We start from the raw sequence: 26720 nt of genomic DNA, 5'->3' as shown, positions 1-26720 counted from the left end.
ATGTTTGTCTATTAGAGACTGATCAGAGACTGTTTTCCTTTCCTGGTCATGTACGTACAGAAGGTATACTTTACCTTGCATGACACACTGTGGATCAAAGAACTTAAGAACCTTTCCTTTTGTACGGTATGTAAAGTCGCATTGCGAGGCATGTCTAATATGGCGGAACTACAGGGGTGGGGGACAGAATCTAAGAGTTGCAGGACAAAACGAACTCAAGATGGAATTAGTTTTCACGTATTTCTTGCATTCTTTCATCCAGACGGCTAAGTACCTGTCAGCGAATTTATCCCCCCTCATGGAAATACTGCTTCAGGTCCCAGTGATGACACCCCTGACAAAATTACCCTGTGACTAATATAAATTGGCATTTAACTTCTAAAGTTACGTTCGGTATGGTTTTTCTTTGCCATTTACCATTCTCAAGTTTCTGTATCTCGGTTATGGAAAATAACGTATGTTCGTTAGTTATCTTTTAGCACAACTTATGTAATTAAATTATTATTTTTCTTTATAATTGTGAATTCTGTACATGCATAATTTCACATGTTGCTATTTATATGTAACTCATAATTATCAGTAGGCTAAAATAATAATGTATCAGAATTCAATAATCAGAACATAAAGTAAAGTGTGAGAAGATTCTGTTGCAAGTGAGAAGCTGACGTATATTTACGATCCTTAATTATTGCTGTTTAATCTTCAATCTACTGTTTAGTCTGGGTACTTCTTTACGTACAAAATGTACGACGATGTATATCGCATTATAATAACGCTGCTTCGAATTTGATTAGAGGCATATTTCTGTCGTTTATAGCTCAAGTTGAACAATTGATCAAGTTTCCATTAACTTACCATGTGTACATAAAACTAGACTTTGTTAACTTTGCCATATTTCAGCAACAGCGATTAGATTGGACACATCTCCCGCGTAGCCAAAGAACGCCCTCGCCTTTAGTGCAAGCAGTCCCGGGTTCGATTCTCGAGAAGAGCTCCAAAATTTCGGTTTTGACTTAAAACTTTTTAGGACTTGCCTGCATGTCGACATACGATCGAAAGCATTTCCGAAGTGTGTCGAATATGCTGAGGAAGGTGCTTGTATACCAATGCAACATGAATTCTTTGTTACGCAATTTTCTCGTCATATATTCAATTCTCATTCAACGTCGTGACTCAAATCACAAGACATTCAATCGAAAATCCCCTGTGATTGACGTCCCGGATATACATAAGCACATGTCGATGGATATTTCAAAAAGTCATCACTGATACCCATACAGGGACGGCCCACCGATGCTATTACATGACCTTTCTTACTTCACCATTGTTCCTCAGCTCATAAGTGAATGATTTGTGAATAGCCAATCGATTCCCAATCAAGTAAAGCCGCTATCTGTTGCTTGTATGCTCGAACCCGTATTGTGGTATTGTCCGTTCGGTTTTAATTTGAAGTCGTTTAGTTGTCAGTATTCACTGTGTTGTGAGTGGAACGAGTAACTGATCAATTGATTGGTTGTGTATATCGTTAAAGACGTATGCATCTCCAAACTGAAGATGATAAAGATCTTAAGAATTACAGTTGAAATCTCATTGTTCCCTGTCGGTATAACGTATATTCGTTGATAGCACTTGTACTTCTTACAAATCGGGGAGAGAAGGAAATGTATTATGGATTTCAGTAATCGAACGACCTACAGTATTCATATCGGACTTATCTAGTTTTCCTTTCTTCAAACTTTAAATTTAATAAAGAATAAAAACACCGCTGTATTCAGGATCAAAAATGTCATTGTCATGTCATCACGAAACATTTGTACAATTTGGATGAAAATAAGACTCGGATAGAATTTAAGATCAAGTGAGCTAGCGAGTCCCGATTTTTTCCTCTCTCTCAGGTAGCATATTACTGGTACAGTCACGGCAACTTCTGGGTTGTAAGTGTAACACCACCATATACTTTCTAGAGTGGAATTGATGCAACGCAGATGTGTCCGTGGCTGTACAACATACTAGAGTCAATGATTCCGATAGTGTATTCAAGTTCAGCAATTAAACATCTTCTGCTTTTGCCACAATGTTCTCATTTGATTTCTTCAACCATAATAATTAAGTACACATACACATGTATGGACACTAACAAAATATGTACGAAAGTAATAGAAAGTTTGTCTTTTACATCTAGTATGTAGTACAAAAATCTCACCTAAACAAACATTATCTTACGTAAATGAACCGAAACTTGCATAACTTGAAGTAACTGAACTAGAAGTAATTTACTTCACCTAACCTACCGCAGGGTCATCTATCGTAATTAAAAATCGAACAACTCGGCGATACTTCGAAAAAAAAACAACCGAAGTAGCTTTTTAGCCAACAATTTGGACAATTTCATTGGAAAATATTCCTTTCGTGTATATCCCTTACTTAACATTACCTGAAGCAATGCTTAGTTATAAATTCATCATGCTTGGGAGATAATTTGTTCCGCGTACAGTGCGAGTGAGCAAGAGTACAGTGTGGTGCAATTTAGATCCTGCCGATACAGTACATGAAAAAGCTGACGTCACTGCTAGTCATGAACCAACAGAGCACTTAGATAACCCACTTCAGCAGCCGGTCTAATAATGTTGTTATTATCTTACCGCACTTTCGTCAAATGTATGATTGGCAAATTTCGACGTGTCCTACAGCGTCGTGGCGAATGTATGGGTCCCTCTGGCTGCCAAATTCGTTAGCACAGCATGTTAAAAGATGTACTCGTCGTTTGTTGGCTCTACTTGTCATATCTTGATGGATTCTTTCTGTAGCCTCCTGCAGAGTGGATGCGAGTTTAACAAATGTCGAGGCAGTGGTGCAAATTCAGAGTTTAAACCCTAGATTGATCAAAATAACCCAGGGTTAAATTTGAGTATTTGCTTAATTTTCCTGGAAAGTTTCTACATGCAAGTCTACAAATGTAGTACAGCATAGTGTATTTATGATAACTACTGTAAAGGCTAATAGAGTCTCGGATCAGGTGATATCACTTTCAGATCACTCGAAATAGCTTCCATATTAGTAGTGGTGTCCATTTTGCATAATCTTAGAGTGCGTATTGAGATCATTTACTGAACACATGCTTTATGGATGGAAAATGTATTAATATTCTTGATATTATTCCAGTACAATACAATTTAGAGAAATAATGTCAACTGAAAGTGGATGTTTGAGGGAACAAAATTAACTGTACCATTTGGGGTGTTTTTGGGTGCCTTGCCAACTTCCAAATCATGACCTATGGTAAAATTAGGAATAATAACACGATCAATAACGGTAAATTTAGTTTCAACTTGTCTTTAGTATTGGTGAAGTTACAGTTGATAATCGATTCTTGCACACTAAGCTCAAAAAAATCATCAAATATATTTTCATTTATTAGTAAGATTGCATGTAACCGGGATAGTACCTTGATGATTTTTGGGTAGAACGGCCGGTTAATGCTGAAGGTAATGCAATGATCACTGATTGATCTTGGAGTACCCACAGGTTACAAATAGATATGATGTTGAAGTGAAGAGCCAAGGGTAATATTTTTTTTCTCTTACAAACAGTCATAGTGGGATATTTTTTTGGTACTTCCTGTACTGTCAATTCAATCTTATTAATTAGTGTTTTTTTCACTAAATCTTGTCATTTATGTACAAATAGCTTAAATGTGTTGCAGTGTTATATGAAAGTTATATCTACTAGTATTGAGATAGCGGCACACTGTATTCAGAAGAACCCGATCTTGATTCCAGAAGTGATTTAGCACCAATGCAGTTGGCACAACTGGTGTTGCATTTGCTAAACTAGTTCCCCAGGAACATGTTGAGAGATTGAATTGTTCATGTTCTGCAGTGGCAGCGATATTGCATTGCCACTCAGGTAGTGGTTATCTCAGGACCAGATTGTATACGTGTTTATGCCTCGAGATGGCCCATCTCTGTGATGTATGGAATTCCTACCCGTTGAGAACATCCTGCAATGCGAAATCTTGGTTTGACATCCTTAATAATGAAATGGGTTAGCTCCTTGTTTCTGCAGGTACGTACCTGAATGACTCATCGCAGAAGGAAGCATAAACGAAATTAGACTCGCACAAAGAAATATCACAATGCATACAACATGAACTGCTCCAAATAAGACACGAGTATGTTCGGAGTTCGATTTCTGAAAGTTTTCAGACCCACACAGCCTCCTGTTCTGAGACTGGAACTGATCAGACTATCTCCATTTATGAAGTCTTTCATCCGTATACATGTTGATATGGGAGGAGTTTTACCTTTGGATTCTCATTCAGTGACCATATGCTGCGCTAGGGAGGAGTGCAAAGGAGTTCTTGTGCACCTCTTTTGCACCGCATTTTTTTTTAATAACTAGCAGTAATTATAATAACCAATCGTGGAAGAAGAAAGTTAAATGTTTATATGTTTATATATATATATATATATATATATATATATATATATATGCTGTGGTAGAGAGATGATCAAGATTTGTGGTACAGTGTCTCTCAAAAGTTTTAGGACAACGACATTTTAAACTAGGCAACCCAAATTACGTAAGGCGCTGGTGGGTTGCATGTAGAGTTAGGCTCAATTTCAGGGTTGCCATATGCACAATAGATATTTATGAAATACGCGAAAGGAATAAAAGCAAGTATTATTGTATTAAACTCTAAAAAAATATCAGTATTACATTTGCGGCAAATGAGAAATACTTTCTGAAAGAAAGAAAATCGATTTTCTAGTATTTCATCGCAGATGAGTCTACACAAAGGAAAGAGAGGAGAGAGGAAACGAAAGGGGACAACAAATGAGAGGAGAAAAGAGAGAGCGAAAGGGGAAAAGGAAAAGTAAAGGAGGGAAGAAAAGATAGGACAGATGTGGATAGGAGAAGTATTGAGGAGATAGGGAAAAGATGCGAGGAGAGATGAGGAAAATGGAGCAAAGAGGAGAAGAGAGGAGGAAAGAGAAGAAAAGAGAGGGGAGGAGAGGAGAAGAGGAGGTTTGAGAGCAGAGGAGGAGACGAGAAGAGGAGAGTTGAGAGTAGAGTAGAAGAGAGAACATGAGAAGAACGAAAAGAAGAGGAGAAGAGTGCAGTGGAGTCGGAAATCTAAGACAGGAGAGGAGATAAGAGGATTGGAGAAGAATGGGATGGAGACAAGAGGCGAGAACAGGAGGGAAGGCGATATGGCATAGCAGAGGAGGAGAAGGGGAGAGAAGAAAGAGAAGGAGAGGGAATGGAGAGAAGAGAAAGGAGACGATAGGAGAGATGAGGTATTTATGGAAAATATTGTCTCAGCTTCAAGACTTGATGCATTGATCAAAATATCGACATGTAACATTCAATAATATTTTAAAATGAATTGGAGAATGTATGTTAGATCGGTCGGAAATGCCTATTGGCCGAGTCCAGAGCGAGATAAAATCTGCCACGTAAGATCTTTGATTTTACATGCGATTATACCACCAAAAACATGAATGTAATTTTCATATTTATAAGAATTTTCCTCCACTTCTCAGTTCGTTGAAATGGAGGTTTTGTTATTTAACATTTATCCTCCCCCATCGTTAATTCCAAAGAGAATCATTCCGTTTCACACTGCGTAGACAATGATCACAATGGGATATGTCTAAAACTTACGAAAATTTTCTGCCACCGGAGGGGTTTGAACCTACGACCATCGGGTTTACAATCTAGAACGGTAACCACTACCCTACAAACTTTCGTTCTTTAGAATAGCTAGGAGGAGCTGACCGGTGTGAATTGTAGATGCAACTTTCCTCCTACATGTAATATGCAAAGAATACTTGTTTGTAACAAAGAAAACGAAGGTAGTACGAATCGGCGCAAACATTTAATGGAGAATTGCACATGATGAAAACTTTTCATTCGAAATTTGCGGAGGTATCCTTGCATTGAACTGGAGTGGGTAAAGGGGTAAAATTAGTATAATAATGTCCTGAATTACCACAAATATAAATAGTTATCGTCCTCCTCCGTAGTCGAGCGGGTTAAAGCGTTCACTAGTCTTGAGATCGTTCGCTGCGGGACGGCGTAGGTTCGAATCCGGCTCTGGTCGGAATTTATTCGGCCTACGTATAGGGCCGGTGGCAACCCACCATCGTGAGGAACTTGGGAAGCTCTGAGTGAGTGAGCGTAACCCGGTCGAGAAGACCTACAACAACGGCTGGGGGTTCGTCGGGCTGATCACCCGTCACCCCAACACTGGTCTGAGACCTCCACGCTATAACAGGTGACGGCGGAACAGTGTGGGAGGGAGACCAGCAGTCGGTAGGTAAGCCAAGGCCCGCCAAGGTGCTGTAGAGCTGTGGGGTTATATTATGTTATAAATAGTTATTTCATTATTATTTGTCAACGTCTTTGAAAGTACAAAATTATCGTTAGAGTATCACAATTCACGATCTAATACGTAAAAATATCCCTTTCAAAGTGTGTCAATTCATTTATTTGTTTATTTTTTTTTAGTAAATTCCAGATACAGAACAATGTAGCCACTCTACACTGCTATTACATATGATGTCAGAATGCTCTTGTTTAATAAAAGGAGAATGTGCAGTCCAGAACTCTAATCACAACACCACGCTTTTACCTTCCCTTAGTTTGAGGATTCGCATGTTGAAATAAAGCTTACATTATTTATAAACATTCAAATACTTCGAAGCCTCCCCGATGGCGTAGTTGTAACGTCGCCGCCTTGTGATCAAGGAGTCCCAGATTCGATACCTGGTGGATACACAATGTGGCCACTTTAAACTGTAGGTCGAGAGCCGATTAGCCTTAATGTGCATAAATCGTACTTAATGCGTCCTGCAATGTAGAAGCCTCTAGATATTTTCCATTAATAATGTCTAATCACAATAATAAGTTAGAAGAAATAACTCGATTTTCACAACCTACCAATATTTTTCTTCATTACTTCGAAATTTCTTTCTCGAAGATAGCTGCTAATACAAGACACGCAAATCAAAATTAAAGTAAAAGTTCACTACATTAATATCCAACGACATTTACAATATTGGACTGACTGAATACATAAAAATTGTTGTTTCAAGGAAAGGTAAAAGCGTGGTGTAGTGATGTCGACCTCCGTGGCGAAGTGGTTAGCAGAGCGCGCTACAACGCCAGGGGTTCTGGGTTCGAGTCCCGGGTAAGGCATGGGTATTTGTGTTCGTCCAGTTGATAAGAGACAAAGATAAATGTAAGAATTGAAAAGTGTAAAAGTGAGAAAAAGAGTAAAAAAAAAAAAAAAAAAAATAGTGATTAGAGTTCTGGACTGCACATCTAACGGTCTCACGTTTGAGTCTCCTTACGAAGTGTTATTTTTTTAAAATTCTCCTTTTATTAAACAAGAGCATTCTGACATCATATGTAATAGCAGTGTAGAGTGGCTACATTGTTCTGTATCTGGAATTTACTAAAAAAAATTAAACAAATAAATGAATTGACACACTTTGAAAGGGATATTTTTACGTATTAGATCGTGAATTGTGATACTCTAACGATAATTGTGTACTTTTAAAGACGTTGACAAATATTAATGAAATAACTATTTACATTTGTGGTAATTCAGGACATTATTATACTAATTTTACCCCTTTACCCACTCCAGTTCAATGCAAGGATACCTCCGCAAATTTCGAATGAAAAGTTTTCATCATGTGCAATTCTCCATTAAATGTTTGCGCCGATTCGTACTACCTTCGTTTTCTTTGTTACAAACAAGTATTCTTTGCATATTACATGTAGGAGGAAAGTTGCATCTACAATTCACACCGGTCAGCTCCTCCTAGCTATTCTAAAGAACGAAAGTTTGTAGGGTAGTGGTTACCGTTCTAGATTGTAAACCCGATGGTCGTAGGTTCAAACCCCTCCGGTGGCAGAAAATTTTCGTAAGTTTTAGACATATCCCATTGTGATCATTGTCTACGCAGTGTGAAACGGAATGATTCTCTTTGGAATTAACGATGGGGGAGGATAAATGTTAAATAACAAAACCTCCATTTCAACGAACTGAGAAGTGGAGGAAAATTCTTATAAATATGAAAATTACATTCATGTTTTTGGTGGTATAATCGCATGTAAAATCAAAGATCTTACGTGGCAGATTTTATCTCGCTCTGGACTCGGCCAATAGGCATTTCCGACCGATCTAACATACATTCTCCAATTCATTTTAAAATATTATTGAATGTTACATGTCGATATTTTGATCAATGCATCAAGTCTTGAAGCTGAGACAATATTTTCCATAAATACCTCATCTCTCCTATCGTCTCCTTTCTCTTCTCTCCATTCCCTCTCCTTCTCTTTCTTCTCTCCCCTTCTCCTCCTCTGCTATGCCATATCGCCTTCCCTCCTGTTCTCGCCTCTTGTCTCCATCCCATTCTTCTCCAATCCTCTTATCTCCTCTCCTGTCTTAGATTTCCGACTCCACTGCACTCTTCTCCTCTTCTTTTCGTTCTTCTCATGTTCTCTCTTCTACTCTACTCTCAACTCTCCTCTTCTCGTCTCCTCCTCTGCTCTCAAACCTCCTCTTCTCCTCTCCTCCCCTCTCTTTTCTTCTCTTTCCTCCTCTCTTCTCCTCTTTGCTCCATTTTCCTCATCTCTCCTCGCATCTTTTCCCTATCTCCTCAATACTTCTCCTATCCACATCTGTCCTATCTTTTCTTCCCTCCTTTACTTTTCCTTTTCCCCTTTCGCTCTCTCTTTTCTCCTCTCATTTGTTGTCCCCTTTCGTTTCCTCTCTCCTCTCTTTCCTTTGTGTAGACTCATCTGCGATGAAATACTAGAAAATCGATTTTCTTTCTTTCAGAAAGTATTTCTCATTTGCCGCAAATGTAATACTGATATTTTTTTAGAGTTTAATACAATAATACTTGCTTTTATTCCTTTCGCGTATTTCATAAATATCTATTGTGCATATGGCAACCCTGAAATTGAGCCTAACTCTGCACGCAACCCATCAGCGTCTTACGTAATTTGGGTTGCCTAGTTTAAAATGTCGTTGTCCTAAAACTTTTTGAGAGACACTGTACAAAGAGGTACAAAGTGTACGTCAACTAGCGATTAGTCTCTGTGGTATACAACTACTGTTATTTAACAATCAAAAGACGCGCAAAAGATGGAGCGAATAATTGACTATTATAATGTGAAATTAACTGATAAATGTTCAAATACTTGAAGAGCAGTGGCGTGCGGTGACATTTTTCGTTGAGGAAGCAGATCCCGAAAAATTAAGAAAATCAAGAATTCATTGCTCCTACATGGTACGTTATACTGAAAAAAATTAGTACTCTACCTGATACTGTTTCCATGACGTATGTAAGGGAAAGATGAATGTCCTGGCGCAGTTGTTCATTTTTCCGAATTTCAGTTGGTCTGTTGTCAAACGTATTTAATGCAACGGACGATCGCGGATGGTTGAAACAATTTTCAAGATTTTCACACATTGCAATATTCACAAATCCACTTTGGCACCACCTACTTCCTTCCGTAGTAAATAGTAAACAATGCCAACACTAAAGTTTTTGAAGCAAACAAATAGAAATTCACCCGCCTGAAAAACAATAACTTTTCACCTCGCAAAGAGCTTGAAAAAAGTGTGACCGCGGCCAGCGAGTTTTACCAACTCTATTTGTCGGATGCGTCCATGGACATATTAGCTGTCTTAATAGACCGAAAGCTCGGACACGTTTATCTTCACATAGAATATGTCATCCGTATGTCAGCAATCATATTTTCGTGTTTCTCCTGTGTTTTGAAACTTTATAGTTTATTTATGAATATAAATTTTAACTAGCTTGGTGGATGTGCTACATCGCTGACAGTATACAGCGCACTTGGACACTTATCGTGCAGTTCGCAACACTGAGGCCGTCAACCGACTGAAACGATGGCACTCTGGCTTTCTTTCAGTGCTTGCCCATTGGGAAACAAAATGTCTCCCTACATAGCGTACCGTCCGATTGGATCGTTCAAGGTCGCCCGTTGGTTTCTAGGGGCCTTGATGGCGTTGGCTGCCTACAGGCTGGCCAGGGTGTTGTTACGCAGATGTTTTGTCAACACGCCGCGAGAGGGTGTTGATGGCCCCATATCCAACAAGGACGAACCTTGGAGGCTTGCAGGTTGATATTTTGTTGAGACAACCCGGAAGAAATAATGAAAAACCAAAAGTTAAATAATTAATTTGTAACAGTTATGCTGTGTGCCACCACTGCTGGCCTTGCTGTACCGGAGTGCACGCGCATGTTGAAGAGTATTATTGGACTCTCTTCCTCTTTTTTAGTAATGATATCATTGTTTTTAAAGTTGTGTTGGCAAGTGGCAACGGATAAGCATTATTAATATCTTGAAAATTTGAAAGTTTTGGGCAATTCAAAAAGTAATGTTATGATCAACACTTCATTTCTCTAATGAGCCATGTTGTAATTTGCTTTACATCAAGTTTAATATAGTCCTCCTTTTGGCGGTGCTCAACGGTTACATTGTGCCGGCGGCACCTATTTTGTATTGAGAATAAAAACTGGCCATAGACCAGGCTCGAACGCAATAATATTTGGGAAATCAGTGCTTTTAAGTATAAGGTGTAAAGCTATATGGTAAGCTCAAGAGAGGCCTAGGCATTTTATCGGTGTTTGTAGTACGATATCTTTCTGGGCATTGTTTATTGTTCAAAGGCTTGTCTTCAACACATTTTCTTTGTGTGTGAGAAGAGCAGAATTGGGCAAAAGTTTAACAATGCATTATCTGAATAATCTTTCACGTTGAAATTTGTGGGGAACGAGGCTAAGGAGAAGAACCACAATTTTAACTTGTATTTTTATTGTATACGCACAACAGCAGAACGTGCAAGGAAAACCATTAAACCTTCTGAGGGCCCCGAATCCCCGTCAGAAACGATGAATCAGCCACTAGCAGATTCTCCCGTCGAGTATCCCCCACCCCCTACCCTCCCATGACGTATCTTAAACGTAACTCATGTTTATCTGTTACATCAGTTCCTATACTACTATTACAAAAACCCAACAACTTGAAGCTTTGTACAGCTTGAGAGGCGTGCACAATGTCGTATAATATTAAACAATAACTGACATCGTGCCGTAGCAAACCCATGCCTCGTCTGCCTCATCAATCAATGGTGGTACTTATTATCGTTGCTGGTCTGATAGCTGGAATGATTTCCTAGAACTCGGAGGATGTATTTTCTCAATGGAAGTCTTCAAGGCACACTCCCTTTTTCATGCTTGTCTAGTCTACAGTTCTCGGTCAATGCACTGGAGGGAAAGGTCTTCTTTTAAAAGCTCATCGATCAGAAGCAGAATCGATGTTTTATTGCAAATCTATTTTGATTATCACATTGGACTCAATATTCCAAATTGATGTTTGAGGTATACGTCAGCTTTGTGATTACATCTGTAGTACAAAACAGGATAATAAATCCCTTTGCCGAAAACTATGAAATGAAATACTTGCATATCTGTGTCTGTGTATGCATATACGCAACCGTACATATGAAAAATGAAGAATAAAATACTAGCAATTTGAAAACTAAGTGTGTATAGTTTGCCTTTTACATGTTTCCATTATTTTAAGTCGCTTTTCCTACCTCATGGGTTAATCTCGAGGACAAGAATGAATTATATACTAATGAAACGACGGTTAGTGTAAACATGCTGATACATCCATGCCATGACCAGGGTTCGAACCTGATGCATCTGGCATGTATCGAGTAACGTTAACCATTCCGCAGCGGAGGCTGCCTAGACGTGGAGAGAGCTTGAAATTGAGTTAAAGAAATGAAATAAAGCGGAAAACTTTAAATGTGTAGGATTTTGCAGTAACATGTTTGTGTGTATGAAATATCTTAAAATCCACTTTTTCTTATTGTGTAATATCTTTCATTCGATACAAACTCGATGGCAAACGTTAATTCTTACTTAGAATGTAAAATGTAATCTCTATTCTAATATAACAAATTTACATTGCATATCAGATATATTGAGTAGGTGTAGACCAGTGGCGTTCCCAAGGGGGGTTGGTGGGGGTTATAACCCCCCCCCCCTCTTTGACTCAGTACTCCTAAAGAAAAGAACATCAAAGGTAGGAAAAGATGGCAAAATAAGGGCTGACTACCAGAAAAAGTTTATATAACCCCTCCCTTTCGAAAATCCTGGGCACGCCACTGGCGTGGACTATAAGGCTGCATTCTATCTAATACAATTTATACAAGTTTGAGTTTGTTTATGTTTAAGCCCACTTTAAGTAGAGATAGGCTAAACGGAACTGGACCTACAGTTTAACGTGGAATTCGAACCACCATGCCTCCAACGGGTATCGAACCCTGGACCCTTTGATTACAAGGTGACGATGCTACCTCTAGGTCATCGGGGAGGCCATCATATTGTGCACTTCTTGGGATGAACTGAGTTATGTTCAACTCAGTAATGTAAAATATTTTTTTGTAAATCTACCATCATATAATTATGCTTTGGGACAATTAGTTTGTCACGGCATCGGAATGGTGTAAAAATGTACGAGTTGTAAAGTTGCTTGTCATAGTTAAGAACTTGATCTGAATAGAACATTGTGTTGTGTAGAATAGAGATACACATATAGACGGCAGAGGAGTCTTATGATTTTCAAACTTATTTATTTTTCTGCAATGAATATGTTAGCCATTATTATCACATAACGAATCAATACTGCATACCATTTAATTTCATGTCCATTAATGTCTTTAACAGCTTCCTATTGTAACAGCAGAAACTATGAATACAATTGAATATTGAAACAATATCTGAGTTTTATCAAAGATGTCACCTTGCTCAAACTCAGGAAGGACTACAATTAAATGATACTCCCTCTGTCCCATAATTATTGTCCGGTACACTTTTGTTTGTTGTCTCATAATATTTGTCCGATAGGCAAACTGTGACATTGGTGTATACGGAAGAAGAAAATTAAACACGGGAATGAACCATACAACGTTATTACTCAAGGATCAGTACAAATTGGCCAATCAAGTATCCAAAAGAACATAAATAAAAAGTCACCATTTTGGCATACCGGACAATAATTATGGGACAGAGGGAGTAGAACTCTGCTATTAGCATATGCAGATGATGCATATACTAGAGCCTGATGTGAATACGGTTAAGAATAATATTAAACACTTTTCGAAGCAGAGAGAAATAAATACATCATTAGAGGTTCAATCCAAGTGTTAGGTAATATTCAAAACCTAAATATTTTTATCCTTCCGTCTAACATCAAATAATCTAAAGGTTCAACTACAAAACAGCAATTATGCTCATAGTTTTGTATAGATGTGAAAGTAAAAGAAGAAAATTAAGAGTTCTGGAAAATAGATAATTTAAATGTTTGAACCTAAAAGAAATGAAACAACAGAAGAATGGAAACTGTGCCATAGTACTGAACCGCATAATCTATATTTTAACACCATGATATTATTAGAATAATTATATCAAGACGACTCCTCTGCGCCGGCCATGAATCACGCACAAGATAGGATAGATAGGATCTTTGTTGGGAGACTTGGTGATAGGAGACCTATAGGAAAGCCAAGACAGAGAGAGGAGTTAAGGAAACTAGTGAGGATGATCAAGAGTGGATTCATCATGCTCAGGATAGGGAGAGATGGATCGCGTATGTTGCTGCGACAAAACCTTCCTGCTTAGGAATGCCAGAGTGTTAGTTATACTGCAAGAAGGAATGTAGTTCTTTCCTGTGTATTAGTTCTGGTGCCATATTGCCCACGAATGCATTGGTCGATGCTGGTTCACAGTGACGTCGCCAGAATTTTTTCTTAGGGTGGGCTCAAGAGTGGATAAAATATTTTTAGTTGGGCTCTCATTCGGTGGTCATGGCCAGGGACGGCCCTAGGAATTTTTCAAGGTGGAGCGACGATTCATGACATGAGGGTGCCCCCCCCCCCCCTCGAATCAGCGTTGTGCTGTATTGGAGCATTCTTCTACATGGTTTAAATTCATATCTACAATGCAATTATCACAAATATTTTGTGTGCAATTTACATAATTTGTATTCATGTCCAGATATTATTAGAATAATTAAATCAAGAAGACTTAGGTGGGCAGACCATGTGGCACGAATGGGAGAGGAAAGAGGAGTTTACAGGATTCTTCTTGGGAAACCTGATGGTAAGATACCTGTAGGAAGGCCAAGACGAAGATGGAGGGACAACGTTGAGAGAGAACTAAAGGAAATCTGTAGGGATGGAAATGAGTATATAGATCTTGCTCATTATATTGAGAGATGGAAGGCCTGTTTTGCTGCAGCCATGAACATTCGGGTTTAAGAAGGCTAGACAGAGAGAGTTACATCAAATATAGTTAACGTCACATTAAACATACTTCTCAGAAACGAATATTCTGTATAATATTTACCACATTTAAGGTACTCGGCAACAAGCGACGCCATAACCAGCTCGTTTGCAATTGAATGCGAAATAACGCTGTGCAGCTTTGCCACATATTCCTAACGAACAAGTTGTTTAGGAAGTGGAAAGGGGACTGGAAATGTGTGGAAAGATTCCACCGGGGTCACTCGGATTTGCATTTCGAACGAGGGGAAATGTTTGCCGTCAGAGGGAGACACGGGGAGACCGTTAGGTCACACACACCTCAATGAAACCTGATGCGAGCATTGTTCGTGTGGCACTCTTACGTCTGTGCGAATTATTTAGGCCTTATTGCTGGTCCCGCTACACAACAAAGCCATTACGTGGCCTTTTTGGTAACCTGATCGGATCTCGGTTTACAAGGAGGCGCTGAGTGTCTTAAAGACCATAAAGAAGTCTTCACGAGCTACGAGGACGTCAGACACCATGTCTCGGAGCATGTTTTCTGTCCTTGTTGTGCAAGGTACTGGAAGGTATTGCTGCAACTGCACTTCGTTACCATGCGGATTATCTACTGTCTCTCGGGAATTGCATTCTTTTCCTGCATTCGTTCACAATGTTATGTGGAAATGCATTGTAACTTTATCACGTGTTGCTTGTGCTTCATACAAATCTCGTGTTTCTTAGAAACAAATCCAGGCACAAGATGTTTCCAGTTTGTATGAGCTGAAAGAAATATACAGTCAGTGATGGATTAAGGAGGGTGCTATCGATGCTGCAGCATTTTTTGGCCCATCCCTTAAGTAGGCCCAGATGGTACATTTCATTTCATGGTACATTATCATCACCACAAAAATAATAATAAAAAAACAACATAAAAAACAAGAAAATCATTAAAATAGAAAAACAAAAAATATATATGTTAATCATAGTAATGTATCAGGCCCAATTTGCGCTGCAGCATCAGGCCCAATTTCGTCTTAATTCAGCCCTGTATAAAGTTGAGACTCAATTCTGCGTAATTCTGTTTTATACGTAAATTACTGTAGATCCTGGCAAAATATAATTTAAAAATGTGTTAATTAAACCTTATTTGTACGTAATGCATTTATACGTATTTCTGTCTTATACGTAATAATTTTTATAAAATACAAGCTGTCACAGAAGCGACAGTTTTTAGTTGCTACTGGTCGGCAATGGAAAACAAAGACGAAACGTTACACGCTTGACAAGAAAGGAAAATGTATACGGGAAGTGGACGCTAATCCAAATATTATAATATAATATCATATACAACTAAAACTGAAATAGCTGCAGATTTAGACATCGCTTATGTCACATTTTGCACAGTCATTAGTAAAAGAAATGCTATTTTGCACGGATTTTTTTAAAAATTGGATAGTAAAACTATAAAACTATAGTGTCTCCTGTAGTATTTCAGTATCAAAGTATCAAAGTGTTCAGTAATAAAGTGCAAATGTAATGTATTTAAGAATCAAACTTTTAGATTCGTTAATTTACCACTTTGTGTCACAAATAAACTGTATTACATCTTGTTCCTCAAAATAGATACAATTACATTACTTAAATCATGATACATGATCCGTATTATTTTCTCATCACCTTGACGTACGTACAACTCAGGTTCAACTGTATTTAAAGACACACAATTGGTATTTTCGCATCTGTCTCCTTACACATATCCCGAAATAAATCCCTTTAGAAGACCACAACCACATATAAGGCTACTTGAAACTTGGAAGTCAAGCTCATTAATACATACATACATAACTTACATGCCAGACAACTTAGAGTTGAAACCTATAGGAAAAATGAAATTTCACACTATCATGCTAATTAACTTACCAATCTGCTACTTATTGCAATGGATGAAAGCTTCTGTAATCGGTTTTGGAAACCGAAGCAGCTTTTTTGCGTTTTGGTCATCTCGTGTTTCAACCACTCGATACATGTAGAAAAAGAATCTTGTTGGACAAGTGCGAGTATATAAATAAAGAACTCCAAATTCTCTACTCTCTCCTACCCCTGAGGAGTTTTAAGTGCAGGACCAGCAGCAATTATAATTAAAGGAAGGGAAAACACGTTAATTAACCAATTACTGCCTCGACAACAGCGCGTTTCTTTTGCTTCAACATAACGGTTCACGCTTATTACATGGCCTGCTGTGAAGGTAAAAATTACAATAATTATAAACCCTAAATTAACTGATGCTTTTAGCTAGAGTTGCACTGTTACTAAAATTAGCTGAGACCTGGTGAGAAAAACTGCAGACTTTGTCCATGACCGAATTCTTGTCTTGACAGGTACTGAACTGTACTTGTCATTTCTTTCCACTTTTTACTTTTGTGAGCACGTCTTTTAGTGCACTGTGAAAAAAAAATAGATAATAACATCTTTATGTATAAAAATGGATTTTGCCTGTCTGTTAAGCCATCTTTTTTCCGTTTCGAGCGAGCCAAGTGTCCCTAGATATTTCTTCATTCTTCTCGAAATAGACTTTCAACCCCAAGTTCACTTCGAATGTTCGATTCATGTAAAAATGAAAAAGAGGAATTTGATGGTGTAGGATCTCGTAGAGAAATACCTCCATCAAGGAAATGTCTTCTTTCTACTTTTAACAGTTGTTATGTTGGATACACAGACAGGTACGATTCATTCCAGAGATTGTATTTGTTAACTTCGGCTGGAACTGGTGAACCGTACATTTTTTCCCCTCAGTAAATCCCCATAGAAAAAGTCTAGAGTCGTAATATTGTGTCCTAATTGCGAACAATGACTAATATAGTGCTGTGCCTAATTTAAAAAGAAAGTTTTTGAGTTTTGGTGCTATTTAAAAAAGTAGTCTCTTTCTAGAGTACTTTTTGTGCAATAAAAGTTTGAAATCAGGGAAAGACTTATGCTCATCCGGTATTATTTTCAGTCTAAAACGTAAATTTCGTACTCCAGCACAATAAGGGAAGCTAACAATGAGTTATTGGTTTTCAACTAAAAAACTAAATAGCTACAGTATTTTTTTATTTTGATTTTATTATGTTTTGTGAAAGGATTTATTTTCACGGAAACCAGAAATATTCAAAGTGAGCAGTTACAGTCTGTCAGAATAGCAAACGTTTTAAAAGGCAAATATAACGAAAGATAAATTATGTTGAATCTATTGGTAGGTGACCCCATTAAGTAACCCAAAATTAATAACGCGTAACTAAAGGTCCTGACATTAATCAATAGAAATGCAAATTGTTTTTGAGAGTAAGTTTCAATGAGCATTGAGGACTTGCACAAGATCACCAATGGGCCTTGAAATAGGGTTTAAATTTCATCCTACATTATTTAATGTGGATTTCCTAAAGTCTGTACTTATACGTATTATTAACATCACGAATATTTCACTGGGCATGCTAATGTGACGCTCGTTGGGGAGAAAAATAGAGTTTGATGGATTCTTGTTAAGAAACCTGACGGTAACTGGCTTCTCGGAAGGCCAAGACGAATATGAAAGGAAAAGATTGATATAGATGATCACATTTGCTTTTATCTTGCTCAAATAAGAAGAGATGGTGAGAGAGAACCTTCGGGTTTAGGTACGCCATAGAGTTAGTGGTAACTGGAGCCTCGTTAACTTCCCCGGCCTTTTGTTCTTCACGGTCTACCGCTCTCGTATTTCTCCTGGCTCCTTTTTTCTTAGCCTTTGGTGTCGGAGGAAAAATCGATTCAAGAAACTTGGAAAATTTTACACAACTTAACATTTCCGGTGTGAAGAACTCTACCACATTGTAACAGTTAGGATTTACATCAGTGACTATTCCCAGAAGTAACGTCAAAAACATTTCGCTTTGAAATGTAATTTGAGGAAAAAAAGCAAGATATGACCTAAAACAATTGTTCGAATCCGAATCTTCGTTTCCTCCAATTATTTACAGTTATCGGGAACACGATCGGGCTTCTCGACATGAACACACACGTGTTACATTACATACATGGCGACAGATTATGTACGTTCCTAAATTCTTCCAAACTGGGTTAAACCCGTGAGAAAATTCTGATGACGAGGAGAAGCAGTGGGAAAATAATTAAAGCGACGATCCAATACTGTATTAAGGCGAGAAACCGTCCATGTCAGTACACTTCAGTCTCGACGCCAATGATTCTGGGTGCGAGTCCCGGCCGAAGAATGTTTTCATTTACTTCTGCTAGTCACAATCAATACCTTTACACCCAATCAGCAGGGATTGAAATACAACCGCAGTAAAATCGGTAAGGTCTGATGCAAACTGAACGATTAAATATCTACGTACAGGGATTTTTGGTACCAATGCCAATGGAGGCATATCAGCGAAGCTGATATACTGGAGCACAGTAGAGGCGCAAAAACTGATTCTTGACAGAAGAATAATATATTGTGCATGAACGTTATCGTTTGAAAAATCGTTCGAAAACATTGAAAGCAAAGGACACTTTTATCAAGAAACGATACGAGTTTGCAAAGACAGAGAAATACTACTTTCCACCTTCAAATAGTCACTTATTAAGAATCGTTTTGAATGTAGAAGGACGTTAAATATTCTTGGAACCCCAAGGATAAATGTCACCGCACGCCACTGCAACACAATGTAGTCAGCTGTTCACACATCACTTCTCCTCCATGCAGTGACGGCGATTGGGTTCCAAAACCGGGGGTGGCAAGGTAGCTAGACTGTGGGGCAAATACAGTATATTTCCCTTTGTAGATAAGGTTTAGTTAGCACAGTGCGGGGACAAAGGTGGCGAATAGTGGGGGGCAACTGTACCCCCTCGCCCCCCTTAATCGCCACCACTGCCTTCATGTCTTGGCAAGAGCTTGAGAGCCTTGCGATTAAATACTGTTTGTGTAAGTACGTAAATAAGAGAACCTGGATTTTTTCCACCTGTTCAAGTGGCTCCGGCTTCTCCCAATATCGTATAAAGTGGCTGACTGGAGGAAACTCTGGGGGATTTAGGTGGCCAGGGGTGTGGTGCTGATCACATCATCCCCACCTTCGGTCGTGATCAAGAAAGTATGGACCCTAACTCCACACCCCCTAAAACGCCTTCATGGTGTGGTGCAAAGCACAGGAAGCACTTTACTTTTTTCGTACTTTTGTAAAGAAGTATTTGCAACATTACTATTCCTAATATAAAATTTCAGGGGATTGACGTTCTGGCACGTCCTTGAGCCTAAGACTGGTCACATGCTAGTGTGATATTCTTGAGAAAAGGATTACTGGCACATTCCTTGACAGTGCCACTGTTTCCCAACACCCAGTGTTCGGATGGATCCCTAACACGCCAATGACTGCTGACCTAGTAACACCAAGAAGACGGAATCGAGGAAACCCAAAAAAAGTTACAAGCAATTATATTGCGAAACGAGTAACGTACCCAGAGGAATGGCCTACAATGGGCTTGTAAACCGAGAGCATTTATGAAGGCTCCTCAATTGGCTACGCAAACAGAGTTTATGCGTTTCCCTTCCTTCCCTCCGAGGGGTCTACACAACCCATTATGTCCCTCATTAGCTGCTTCCCGCGGGTGCCAACAATGCTGCAAGCTTTATGTAACGGTCCTCGTCGGCAATGACTGCCGCAGCTTCTCTCGCTGTGTGTACCAAACTCCAAACTTTAGCCGTGTCTAGTGCACATGGAATAAGGGCATTGTGTCAGTCCTGTAACGTTTGTCAGTTTGGGAAGGTCAGTGATCACTGCAGGCAGTGGCGCAGGAACGGGGGGGTACAGGGGTACATTGTACCCCCGCAAACTTTTGAAGGGGGGTACTGTACCCCCCTAAATCCGTAAATCGAGTTGTACCCCCTGTACCCCCCTTTGGTAATTTGACAGCAGACGGAAGGTGCTACTGTTAAAATTACCAATTACAGTAGAGCGTCGATTATCCGAAGTAATTGGGGGACATAGGTGTTCGGAAAACTGGTTTGTTCGGATAATCGAACTGTACATGTTTATTTGCCAAAAAGAAGTACTGTACAGTAAATTTATTCATAAAAACAGGCATCTCTTTAAGTATGTATTACAAAGTAACGTACAAAGGCAACTTTAGTAGGAATATATAGTATGTGGTACAGTTTATTAAACAAAAATATGTACATATTACATACGCATTTTGCATGAACAATACACACAGTACACAAAATTAACGTTTAAAAAAATCCTTTATTTTGGTCTGTCTAAGCAAAGTGAGCGAGTACACAGTTCGGTTAAGCGGTCGTTCGGTTGACCGACGTTCGGATAATCGACGCTCTACTGTATCAATTCGCCCAATAAAAAAATGTATTATTGTTTATACATTTTAAGCATTATAGTCCTTACCACAGAAATTCAAAACATTTAATTGTAAACTTATTATACTACATTGTGCTTGCTACTAGTTAGTTCATTGACCTATGTTCTTGGAAACCTCTTTAAGGAGATGAAAATTGTTTAAAATGTGTGTGGAACGATGGAATCAGATTCACTCTCAGACAATTACGCTGCTTTGCGTAAGGGGGAGGGGGTACACATTTCTAAAGCAGTGGTCGCGTCGATTCGAAGATAAGATACAAATCTTCATCAGAAGAGTATATGACTAACCCCATTTTCTTTTGAATATTTATAATGGAATTTTTCCGAAACGGAACACTTACACGAACGAGACGAGACACGACAGACCAACTTGGGGGTGGGGGGGATTACAATGCACTCCTGTACCTCACCCATATTTTTCATAAATTTGTAAGAGGGTGTTGAGAAAACTATACTTAAACTATATTAAGATATATATATATATATATATATTAAAAATAGAATGCCGATTAGCCTATCTGAGAATGAGGTGAATTTGGAATAAGTTTTCATAACTTCAGAGTGGAAACCGAAAGAAAAATAAGCACAAGCAAGAACGAGAAGGACCTTACCACACATGAGACGAGATGAGGCTGTGACAATTCCTAGGTGAAATGAAATCTTTCCTAAACATTTAAATAGGGTGCAATTTGCGATTTTATCAGAGGGGGGACTATTTTTTACCTATGTATTAGGTATACTTATAATTGGACATTAATTGCTTAAAATCTAATTGTGATATCGAATGCAACACAAACACAACGCTATTTTATGTTAAACTCTAAAGTCAAATTGTAAGAAAATTACATTAGTCAGATGAATGCACGAGATAAATGAGACTCACTGCAGGTTCTATTGGTAGATTTTGGATTGGATTTACAAGGTATCTGGGAGTACAATGGGAATATTTGATTGATTGGTTTGGTTTATTTTACTTCGCATTTCTGCCACTTTTGGCTAATCGCGAAGATGAGGATGAGTGATGATGATATGATGAAATTGATGGACACTCAAAAATAACACCCATGGGCAGGCCAGGATTCGAACCTGGGACCTCGGGCGTCATAGCGCGCTATGCTAACCCCTCCGCCACGGAGTCCGGCGAGGTGGGAATGTGTTTTGGATTTTCTTTGTAGATGCGAAAAATCTTTAAGTGTGACGCGCACATGCTTCTGCTTACATTAAAGTTTACCTTTTCACATAAACGAGAAATTGACATGTCATCCTAAAACACACGCATGTATCTGCATTTAATACCACTACATTCGAAAATAAGCCTTGGCCGGCTCTTCACATTGTCCACCAAAGATTGAAAAGAAAGAATAAGCTTTTGAGCGTACGGCTTTCCTTGCTACTTCTGAGAGCTGAAGGATTTCGGTTTTGTAAATGTACCGAATGATATTACTTTGAGTACTTGAAGAGCGGCATTAGGTACAGCTAATTACAGTATATTACAAATAAATGATTTGTCAAATTTTTCACAAATATTTCAAAGTTAGACTTCTTACGAGTTGATTGGGAACCATCTGAACTCATTTTTTTTTCTTTTTTAATACAACGCCCTATAGAAGTCTGAGAAAATACCAAATACATGGCTTCTAAAAGGCATTGGATGTGGTACACACCTGCCATAAATTGTTTAAAGATATTTTTATGCGTAGCTATGGGACTTTTAAAATTAGAATGAACGGAACGGAAGTGGAACTCTATATAATGTAGTTTCTATATCCAGTGGGTGGGAGATGATTATTCCTGGTTGGGGTGGCTCAAGATCCCCCTCACTCCTGATTTTCCGTTCAGTGAAATACAAATAAGCCAAGAATGAGGTCCAGAGCTTAGCCTTATATGTTTCAGAATTGTTATCTGATTTTAAAATCTGTTTTTTTGTTTGTTTTTTTGAAAACTTAAATTCTAACAAAAACAATGTAAAATATTTATGCATATTTTGCATTAAATAACAGGACATTCGTGTGTGCCGTTCTAAAAGAGAATATTTCTCATGGCTTCATATTATACCTAGGTATCAAGGACGTTTTTGTGGGGGTCGAGGGGGTCCGGACCCCTTCCCCCCGAAAGACTTACCAAGTAGTAAAAGTAATTTATCAAAATATAATTGTTTAGCATTTGTTATACTCAATTTCCATCAATGCCAATGCCATGCTTGAACAGCGTAACAATTACAAGTTAGGGTGCGGCAGAAATATCTCCCGTATTTCATTTGTGAATAACAAAGCAACGATAGATGTTATGCAAAACTTTATTGCACAGTTGGAAAGAACAAGGTTTACCATTTTATTGCACATTTGCAAAGAACAAAATGTTCCAATTATTTTTTGTCAAAATTGCCACAAGTCACCATTTTGTGTGACATAGTTGACTGTTTTAAAATGATATCGTCTAAATGTCGATCTGCACAGTCTACGCATTTCTGAAGTCTCGCCCTGAAATTCTGCATTACCCTCCTTGTCATGTCTGGTCGGTATTGCCGCTCTTTCCTGTCTGGTACCATCTTTCAGATCATTGGCTGTCCTCGGCCTTCCTTGGTAAACTTCAGGTACTCCCACAGAAAGAAGTCGCAGGGTGCGAGCTCGGGGGAACGAGTTGGTCATGGAAGGTCACTTCGAAGTGAGATCAGACGCCCTGGAAACATTTCACGTAGCACGTTCATCGATACGCGTGCTGAGGCACCATCCTGTTGGAACCACACAGCCAATTTGGCACATTCGTTCGATTTCGGCTGCAGGAAGTTGCGTAACATCCATACATAACGGTCAGACGTTACATTAACTGCGTGCCGTCTTCCTCAAAAAAGTAGGGGCGTTCGTGGAGTTGTCTCGGTACATATGGGAAACAAAATGGTAATCCTTGTTCTTTCCAACTGTGAAATACAATTTTGCATAACATCTATCGTTGCTTTGTTATTCACGAATTAAATCCGGGAGTTATTTCTGCTGCACCCTGTATACTCGTTGGTTTCTCCGCTGAACTTATTGGAAGGGAAGGAATTTGGCTCATACGGCTTTGAAGGATTACAAAGATTTATGCACACTACTAATGATAATATCCATAAAATATTAATCACGAACTTTACTTTTCGTTAATTGGATCTAACTCCTTTTTTTTGTTATTCAATAAATATTCAATTATCTTTCTATCTGTCATTAAATTCCTTGCCAGGGCAGTTGTTTTTATGCAAATCTTGGCGATCTTACCTACACGTACGCTAGATAATGAATACTTGCTGTTATATTTCTATTCTTTTACTATATTTTACCTATTCATGTAATAATAATAATAATACAATATTAATTAATGTACATATTTAATTAATTAATATATTAATTTAATTAAATATAATTATCCTCATTATTATTATTATTGCGACACTTGATTGGACATATATATATATATATATATATATATATATATATATATATATATATATATGAGGCTGAATTTTGTACCCCCCCAAATGAAAAACGTTCCTGCGCCACTGACTGCAGGTGTCACTTTCTTCCTGGTTAGATAGTCACCAGGCTGAGGAACTGAAGTGATTAGTTTTGGCCTACACTAGAAACAAAACAATATTTGTTCAGAACTCAGTGTGGGTTTAGTTCAAAACTAAATATTAAAAAAAGGGTTCAGTTTTAGCTTTGGCAAGAGTACAACATTTTTGCACCCATTTTTCCAACCTTCAGGAGACTGATGTATAGCATTAAAATAAGTTGATAAAGCGTAAGGCACAAAATCGGAAAACCTGGAGGTTTTAGTGACAAACCTGCACATTACGTAGAGAGCATTGAATGAATGAAATCTAGATAAGAATTAGGCATTTAGTAACTAGGTTTTGTGATTTATTTAATTTGTTGTAGTGATAAATAGATGCTTTATTTCCTTTCTATTTTATGTAAAGTAAAATCAAGTAGAAATTACACATAATTAAAAAATAATGACAAAAACTCGAATTTATTTTGTAAATATATTTACAAATACATAGTAGACCCTATGTATGTAGAGAATCGCATTACTATTCTAATATTATTTATTGTATGTTTAAAAGAGATTGTCAACATGGGTAGAGAAATTTCCACAGGCAACCAAAATTGCTTTCTGGTTCGAAAAAAAGGTGATTGTTTGAGAAGCAACTCATTATCTTACAATGCAAATCGAAATCATTGAACGAACTTGTGTAAGGCATTCTGAATAAATTTACAATAAAATCCATTTTTCCCATTTCCACTTTCTCTCTCTCTCTTGGTTTTGCCTTATTTACTTCTTTTTTTATTTTATTTTCGCTATTCGACATTATTATCATATATATCAAAAGTAACGAAACATTTTTATTTCTCTGGACTGTAATCCATATACATCAATAGTGTAGACCATGTGTTGGACAGTTTATTTTGTGTGTAGGTGAAGGGGGATGATAGAACAGTAGGCAGGTCGAACTTCACGCGAGTTTTCGACAATATTAATCTGTTGCATTACAATATGGTTTTTATAAATATTGTGTTCCCCCAGAGGGTGGGGGAGTTGGTGAGGTTTATTCCCCTAATTTGGCCCAGCTTTCTAAAAAGAATAAAACGAAAAAATGTCAGAACCGACTTTTAAGACTTTTAAAACAGAATCCATGGCTCCTCCTTATCTTGTGATCATATCGCTCCCCGTACGAAATTCATGGCACGCCACTGTTTGCCATGCATTTGTGGCTTGTACAATTTTGCATGTCCTCTTGACTCGAGACATCTTGGTTCCAATATCCTTCTTCAGTGGAATGTTACTTTGGGACACTCATATAAACTGTGTTTGATATTCAAAGCGCACATGAAAACTATTACAGCTTTGATCCTTGGCACCCATATTCAATCAGCATATGCAAAATATGTTTTTTTCACTTACTCTAGGACATCTCGCAGGTAGAATTGCCTATGAGGCGCAAAAAATAGCCCCGGCTGGACGTCCTGCCGCGAACGATTGAGGCCAAGAGTGAAGACTCTCCCGTTACTGTCACTTCAACCGAGCAGGACAGGCCTCAATCATGAACTTCCGCAGAGAACCGACACGGGTGCATTGAAGCGTAAAACAAAGCGTTTTCTGCATCTCCCGTAATTAGCTGGTAATTTACAACACTTCAACCTCACGAAAAAGTAATGTTGGTAGCCTTTTTGCCTCTGGTGCTGTTACAGTTCGGAGGAAACTGAGGGCGTGTTAATGCAGTTGGTTTCAATAAACTTTTTTTTTCTGGAAACCAAGGAAGCACTTTATCTATTAGGAGGCGCCAATGTAAGTGGGAGAGGATCTTGCGTTGGATCTTCCATGGGAATAGACAAGTTCAAACTGTGGCTTGTCGTTCACAGTTGCATCAGTGAGTGAGCTGTGACACATTATGTAGAGGGATAAATGCATAAATTGTGCGTTCTTAATGTTAAACATATTAAACCCTGTTATAATAAACTCCATTATCACATATTCATATACTAGTCACCTACGTTACATTTGTTATACTACGATTTCATATCTGCAGGTGAAACTTGGACACTAAGTAGTATATTGGAAAAAATTCACAACAAACTCTTATTTAAATATGTTACTTATTGGAGTGCAATTTCGAACAGAAGGCTATTTTGGAAAAGGTAGTTCCTGAGCAGATACAGTCAACAGAACCTTTTAGTAAAAATACCGTATACGAAGTATCGAGCACGTGTGATGACATTTACATGAAGAAGCAAAATTTGCATCAGTGGCGTTAGCGTAACTGACAGATGGTCAGTCCGGCGCCGGCTGGTACTGCATCCCTTTCCAGAGAGTAGTAGTACGATGCAGTGGCGGCGATGATGGGGGGCAGTTGCCCCCCCCCCCCCAGTTTCTCCCCGGCATTATAGCATCTTAATGCTAAACATGTCTACCAAGAGAAAGTAAACTGTCCT

General features: G+C 38.4%; 1 protein-coding gene across 3 annotated transcripts in view; it reads left to right on the top strand.

Moving 5' to 3' along the window:
* The window catches only part of Sb (serine proteinase stubble), a 324909-nt gene that overhangs the window by 237091 nt on the left and 61098 nt on the right, over positions 1–26720 (top strand). The window lies entirely within an intron of this gene.

The sequence above is a fragment of the Lepisma saccharinum genome, chromosome 1, assembly GCF_977018435.1.
Source record: "Lepisma saccharinum chromosome 1, izLepSacc3.1, whole genome shotgun sequence".
Taxonomy (NCBI): Eukaryota; Metazoa; Arthropoda; class Insecta; order Zygentoma; family Lepismatidae; genus Lepisma; species Lepisma saccharinum.
Note: the sequence above shows the minus strand (reverse complement) of the source record. Positions and strands in the feature narration are given on the sequence as shown.